Here is an 8,523-nt window from a genome sequence, read left to right as displayed (position 1 = left end):
CCTCGGACTACCAAGAAATTAGCGATAAAAGTTGGCAAAATCCGTGTTGTGTGTTGACTATTGGCAACAAAAGTTTACTACGAAGCAAAATTTGTGTTGTGTGTTGACTGTTGTCAACCAACGAAGAAATTTTTTTCAAAATTTTCCCCAAAGATGCTTCTATTTCACAAATAACTTACAAAAGCTTTAAAAAAAATTTGATTCTCATTAAGTATATTTCCCAATATAAAAAGGGATACTTAAAGAAAGAGAAGAAATAAAACACTACAAGGGAACATCACAGATTGGGGGACTTCACAAACAACAGATTGAAATCCTCTTATCGACATATCCCATTAGCAAACATCAACACAAACATTGATAGCGAAAGGGAGACATAGGCAGAGACTAAGTGAGTGAGAGTGATACGGAGGATTTATACCTGAAATTGTTTTTAGGGAGAGTTGAAGATGCTCTGAAAAATCGCGATGGTGAGGGCCTTGGTGGATTAGACATTGTAGAACAAGACGAGTATGAGAAAGAGGAGTAAGAGAAATTAAAGAGAAAAAAATGAGACACATAGATATAAATAGAGTGAGACTATTATAAGTTGAAAAAAATACCTAGATGAATCAGAAATGGCGAAGATGGACGGCGGCGCAGACGGTGGAGAGGTGAGGACGACGAACGGCAAGCTTGATGGTAAGGTGAGGGGATTGGCGCGACTGATGTGTGATCGAATTCGACTGTGGTGTGAAAGAGGTGCATATGTATTTTTATAGAAGTGTTTGAATTAGTAAAGTTATCCCCTACAAACATGTTGGTCGGCTAATGTCTGAATGTGCATTTAGATACCAAAACGACGTCGTTTTGGTAGCTGTGACCAAATGATATTAGTCGCTAAAAGATCATACTGCTCCCGCCTATATTTTTGGCGACAAAAATTTTAATTTGGTCATAAAAAATCACTTATTTGCAACAAAATATTTTTAGTCGGTAATAGTATCAATTTTTAGTTACGAAATTATATTTTGGTCGGCAAATGTAATTTTTTTGAGACCAAAATTTTTTTAGTCAGCAAAAGTGGTCGGCAAATGTTTAAATTCTTGTAGTGAGACAATGAATCCAAAATAAATTGTGCAAGAACAAACTCTTTCATGTATATCTTTAAATTATTTAATTGAATAGTCAAGTTAGACAATTCAATGGCATGCTTGTATATCTTATATATACCATCGAACTTTATGACAATAAACTTTAACCACAAGTGTTTTAGCAAATAACTTATTACTAGTTCGAAAAAGTTCTTTCACATTATTTAATATTATCAATTTGCGATAACTCAAACTTAATGTTCACTATAATCATTTGCATAAAAATACAAAATTTTCATTTGTTCGATCCTTTCATACTTTATGATTTTTTTTTTCTTTGACACTATTTGATTCAATAATAGTAGCAAATTTATCCAATAGTAACACTAAGTCAAAATCTAGAACATCGAGATGGAATTGAATTTATTATATCCAATTTGATAAATCTATTTAACTCAGAATCGAAATAAATAAAACATACAAATGTAGCGAATAAAAACTCTACTTAATAATTCATACTCACTACATTAGTGTCTAGAGTTATCCATAATTGATAATTAGTCAAAATAAACACATATTTAAACAATTATAAATAGTATTACCATGATCCACCTTTGGGATAATCTAATGGCATACTATTAATAATTATTGTGATTCCCTTTTACCAATAAGACTAGTTGATAAAATAAGTAGATCTATTACTTTTAGGTACTCATTCCAATCTCAATTATGAATACCCATCAATTATCATATTCCAATTCAATAATTACTTAGAAGTGGTGCACCTTTGAACCAACCTAATATATTTGTAATTAAATAATTTTGATTTGCAAAATTATTGTTTTTAATACTTGGGAAGAGTGTTAAATTTTAATTATTTGATTTGATATCTATGTATCATTCTGATTGGGTCACTTTGGCAATTACCAATCGTATCATAATTTAAATTTCAAATCAAAATAAAAACTTTGCATATATATTATTAAATAAATACTAATTTATTCATAAATATTCATCATCATAATCAACATAATATACCGTCCGTCATAAAAATAGCATCAAGTTAATCATATTGATTTATTAAATAAACATTATAAATTTATTCATAAACATTAGATCATGTTGAAGTTCATGTAAAATATATGAACCTTACCATAATGGCCATTAACGTAATAATAATTACTATTATTATTTTTTTCACACTGATCAAAACTCATAAACATAAGTAGATGGTAGCATTTGTATACATCAAGTAAACAACAAAATTTGGTTGGATCATAATAAAAGGCTAATTGGATATTATCTTAACCATATATACAAATATGATGCCAAATTATAACAAAATATTAAAAATCAAAACATGCATATTTCGGCCGAGATCCATAACAGAGAAGGTATGAACATTATTATCTATGTAGAATTCATAAGTAATTGCCTCGTAATTAAAGACGTAATTGAATTCTAAAAAATATTTGGCAATTAATAATATTTGATGGAAAATCATGATAATTTTTGAACAAGAGCTCTTATATCACATATAAATATATTTTATAGTGTTATACATACAATAATTTTCGTAATCCAAAATCGTAATATTCACAAAAATAATAAAATGCAAAAACTAAATAACATACACATATTTGTTATGAGAAACCTTCAATTAATATTGGTAGAAAATATTTCTCTCTTAAATATGTTAAATTCTCACATTAACAAACTCAATCATCTGGTTAAGAAATGTTTGACCATGGAAGAGAGTACTTGAATCAAGCAAAAATGGTTGCAGATCAGTTAGCCTTAGTCTCTTTCCCAGGTTTTTTTTTTTTTTTTTTTTTTGGATCGGCAAATGTTAGTTGTTAGTTGTTAGATTAGCACCTATGGAAAAAAATCTCGCCACCCTCGACAAAACATCTAAGTACTTGCACTCCCTTAATTCAACCACCTAAAGGGAATTGAACCCATGACCTCCTTAGAACTAAACCCTAAGTAAGGCATGGTTGCCAATTAAGATAGGTCTAATTGGTTAGTCTCTTTCCTAGTTGATGCCTTCAACACCACTATAAGAGCCCCATCTGAGTCAATCTCCATAGAATCTCTTTGTTTTTTATTATGTTCTGAACTTATTCAAGTTGAATCTATTATAAAGCAGTCTCATGCTTCAGATCTGCCTTTTGCCTATGCCATTACCAGAGGTGCTTCACATTCTAATTCTTTCAATAATCAATCATTTCATTCTCGATCTACGGAGAACAATAATCAGTCATTTCATTCTCGATCTATGGAGTAGGGGTGGGCACGGATCGGTTGCGGCCACGGAATTTCCAATCTGCCATCCGTTCGTTAGATTGGCAGATTGGAGAAAATCAATCCGCATCCGTCCGCCAAATCCGACAGATGTGGATTGAGCGGTTTGGCAGTTTGGCGGATGGATGCGAATCGGTTTGGCGGTTTGAAATTTTATAAATTTTCAACATAGTTCAACTTATGCACTTCCTCAAAAAAAAAAAAAAAAAAAAAAAAGAAGAAGAAAGTATTACAGTCAATGACTTAAAAAAGTATTACAATTACTGCATGCCTCATCCAAAGAAAGAAAGTTTGAAACTTTAGAATATTACAATCACTGCATGCCTCATCCATATATTGCAATCACAGCAAGCCTCATCCACATAAAGTATTAGAATATGTGGTTCTTAAAATATAAAAACAATTCAAACCACCAAAATTATGAACAGAGCAGTAGTAGAGATTGTATGTCTCTATATTGTTACATTTATATATGTTTTTGAAAACAAAAACCAACCAACATATATCATATTTTCTATTTATTACTTTTAGAGATAGATTTAAAAATAAAAAAATATAGATAAATAATACGTTTATTTTTTTCAATTCAAAAAATATATTTAAGTTGAAAACTTTTTTTCAATAGAATATTTAAACTATTTTTCAATTGAAAACACAAACAAAATATATTCTATTTATTACTTTTAGAGATAGATTTAAAAACAAAAATATATAGATAAATAATACGTTTATTTTTTTCAATTCAAAAAATATATTTAAGTTGAAATTTTTTTTTTAATAGAATATTTAAACTCTTTTTCAATTGAAAACACAAACAAAATATTTAAACAAATTGAAAACACAAAGTCTTATAAATTACTAACGGTGCTCGCGGTTTGGCGGTTCGGTTGCGGCCAAAGGAAACTCAAATCCGCCATCCGTCTGCCAAATTGGCGGATTTGAGAAAATCAATCCGTAACCGTCCGCTCGTCATTACGCATCCGTCCAAAATGCGGCAGATCGGTTCGGTTCGGTCGGTTTTGGCAGATCGGTATATCCGCTGCTCACCCCTACTATGGCGAATCAAGGTTCTTTTCGAGGGGGGAAACAATTTCTCTAGAGAAGACAGAGGTGATAGAGGAGGAAGTCGCAGAGGAAGACAAGGAGGAAGACAATCTAATTTCCGATCTCAATCTCAATGTCAAATCTATGGAATAATAAATCATTTTAATCGGCGAAAGTTAATAGTTATTTATTAGATTAGTATATGAAGAGTTGAACTCTCACCCTCTTATCACCACAATTACTGAATAATTAAATTTAGTCTTGAAATATGAAAATAATAGATATTGTTAAAGATTGACCAACATTATCCAATGAAACTCCTTACCGTCATCGGATTACAATAAGGAACCAATATGTTAAATAATTGTTTGTTTGTTTGTTTTTATTTATTTATTTTTTTTTTTTAATTTTAATTTTAATTTTAATTTTATTTTTATTTTTTATATTTTTTAAAAAAAAAAAATTTTCTAGAAATTGTTTGCACTTTCTCACAGCACCCTTATTCCTCATTTTATTTGGTTTAATTTTTAAAAAGTTTTTTTTTTTTTTTAAATTTTATTTGCCTTTTTGTGATCTTTTTTCATAATGCCACATACAAATCTTGTTTGCTTCTTCTAGTACATTTGCAGGCATATAACAACTATAAATTCGGCTACTCAAGTAGCTTACCTAATGCATGCCTATTTAATGTGGCTTACCCTATCCCATTGCAATGAATTTGAGCATGCCTGAGTGAATGTAACATTAGAAAGGGACTAACCCAAATTTGATATGATTGATCCCTATCCTATTGCAATGAATGTGAGCATGCCTGAGTGAATGTAACATTAGAAAGGGACTAACCCAAAGTTGATATGATTGATTGGTTACAACAGTAAAAAAATAAATAAAAATTGCAAAATTGCAAACCAGCGCTATTTCAACAAAATATTTATAAATTTATGAAAAAAATCTATAACTTTAATTATTAAAATTGATAATTTTTTTTACTGATTTGTAATTTTTTTTTTTATTATTTTTTTAAAACTTGCGCTAACGTTCAATTTCTGCTTAAAAAATAGGGTTGTGTTACATACACATTTTTTTTTAAGGTATATTATATTTACAGATTTTGATCATCTTCACTGCATGCACTACTAAAGAAAGGGTCTTTTGAGTCGGTTTTTTGAGTCGGCAAATTTTACCGTCGCAAAAGGTAGCCTTTTTGAGACGGCACAGAGTTACCGACTCAAATACCAAACCTTTAGTGTCGGCACCGTTTGCCGACACAAAAAATTAATATTTGATAGTATTATTTGAGTCGGTTGAATTTACCGACGCAAAAGATAGATCTTTTGAGTCGGCATAGACCTTTTGCGTCGGTAAATTTGTGCCGACGCAAAAAATTAGACCTTTTGAGTCGGCATAGACCTTTTGCGTCGGCAAATTTGTGCCGACGCAAAAAATTAAACCTTTTTGTGTCGGCAACTGATGCCGTAGCAAAAAAAAAATTTTATAACCAAGATATATATTTATTTACTTGATTATATTTAATAAATATATTTATTTATACATATACTTTTATATTAATATTGAGTGTATATACTATAAATAATATATATCTCGTTTAATATCTGAAAGAGGTGTGGTGGTGAAGTGGGTGTAGTGCGTTGACCATAGGTCAACTTGTCCAAATGGGTGTGTGTTTGAACCTTGGGAGCCTCAGTGAGAAAATTATGAGTTAAATTTTTTAAAACATTTAACCACTTTTTGAGTCGGCAATCTACCGTCTCAAAAAATTAAAACTTTTTGCGTCGGCAGATTGCCGACTCAAAAACTTTTTGCGACTCCACCATTTTCGTCCCTTGAGTTGCCGTCGAAACGCCGTCGCAAAATGTTTTTGCGTCGGCAAATCCGCTATTTGCGACGGCAAGCTGCCGACTCAAAAGCCCTGCTTTTTAGTAGTGATGTTTGTATTCTATTATCATTATTCACCAAAAAAAAAAAAAGTATTCTATTATCATTTTAGCACATAAACTTTCAAAGACCACATTTGAAGTAATAACTGTAGGAAAATATTTTTGAAAAAATTAATTTAATGCAAATAAATAATAAAATAAAACACAAGAAATTTCATACAGAAAATTCTGTAAATTTAATATAGATTGTGACCGAGGTCAGTATTTGAACACTGTGTCTTTAAAACATAATTTCACCCTAGCCTCTGGTGCTTGCGATTGATGGACATATTGCCTTCAAGATACAACGATCACCCCACACAGAAATTGCACAACTTTCTGTGTATACAACGAACTAATTTGTGTTATGCACTCTCTTTTATACTTGACTATGACATCTGTATGAATCCTAGCATTTGCTTCACTTATAAATGCCATGAGAATGATATTTATAAAAGTATTTGCGATCATTAGAAATGTCATGATTCTTGGGTTCACACATTTTCATATGAATAGATACTATGAAAGGTTTCACCCTTTCATTCAAATGAAATCCAATTCTATTACCTCGATGCAATTTTCATATATAACCCGATACAATTTTAAATTGTAATGAAACTGGCACTCTTGATTGATCTATCAAACATTTCAATTCATAACCAACACGATTTTGTGCATAACTAATATTAAATTAAAAGACATAATTTATATGGGACACTAGGCCCATAAGTTTAATTTTGAAATTTTTGAGACACAAGTCCCAAGATCTTTTTTTTTTTTTCCTAAATAGAGAAAATAATTTGAAAAGACCATATTACCTCTATTTATTTATCTTTTTGTCCACTATTCACCTATTTGGACACTTATTTGTCCGACTCTGGTCCCCTATTTGTCCATGTATCACCTATTTATTCATCCAATTTGTCTATTTGTTTGTATCACCACCACACCAGTTGGCTCCGCTAGCCACCACTGGCGACTTTTTCAATGCCAGTGGTGATTCAAGCACTACAAGAAATTAGTTATTTACTGACTAAATTTTAGAGACCAATTCAATTTGGTGCCTAAAAACAATCTTTTATAGATGAAAACATAACTTGTGATATTCTTGCATAAATGCTTCATTGTCTGTGGTGAAATTCTTTGGGAATATTTAGAGACAAATTAATCTGATCATAACTAAGGTTTTAGAGACCAAATGTTTTGATTCTTAAAAAATGGACAATTAAAAAGCCACCATCTTTATTGTTGAAACTATTCCAATCCACGGGACCAAACACTCATTTGCCCTAATTTTGTAGTTCTCACTCTCTTTGTCTCTCATTTGAAGCTCGATGTGAGAAAATGGATTATGAAAATCGATTTATCATTACTCGTTAATGGAGATCTATCGAACATATGAGATGTTAAGCTTCAATCAAGTAGATCTATCATTTTTCACACACAATCACACAGATATCATGAAGTCTATGGGTTTGATTCTTCATCTTCTTCATATTTTTTTATTTTTTTTGCCGATTTGAGATTTGAAGCTTCGTTCACAACAGATTTATCATTTATGTGAGGAAGTATTTTGCGAGTGATGCCACGTGGCCAAGGTAGCCCAAGATGTCGGCTAAGGTGCCATGTGGAGCAGTCATGTTGCCGAGACGATCACGGTGTTGCTGAGATGTTCTACGGTAATATCGGAATCCCGAGGCATCCGGATAAGGGACAAGAGTCCTAGAACAAGGGAAAATTTCAGTCCGGATAAAGATAAGGCTTATGAAAGTTTATCCCTATCTAACTGAGAGTCTATGATGAGTATTGAGTCTGACTCTACTGAAGTGAGGCTTTTAACAGGATGAGATCACTGCTGGTTATAAAAGCAAGGCACCCTCACGGGTTTGAGGTAAGTTCTTTTTGGTGAGTTTAAGTACTATTTGTTGTCTGTGAGAGATAAAGTTTTACTGACTTGATCGTCGGAGTGCCCGCAGGTGGACGAAACACTGCAGAATTCTCATCTTCTTATTACAGGTTGTTGGGCTTAATCTAATATGCTCATGCTCTCCAACTGAGTTCTCCATTTGGTTGTGTGGTCAAAAATCAACACTCATAATTTCCTTCAATTTTATTTTATTTATTATTATTATTATTATTATTATTATTATTATTATTATTATTAT

This window comes from Camellia sinensis, chromosome 1 (assembly GCF_055761805.1).
Source record: "Camellia sinensis isolate YWXY chromosome 1, ASM5576180v1, whole genome shotgun sequence".
Lineage (NCBI taxonomy): Eukaryota > Viridiplantae > Streptophyta > Magnoliopsida > Ericales > Theaceae > Camellia > Camellia sinensis.
Note: the sequence above shows the minus strand (reverse complement) of the source record.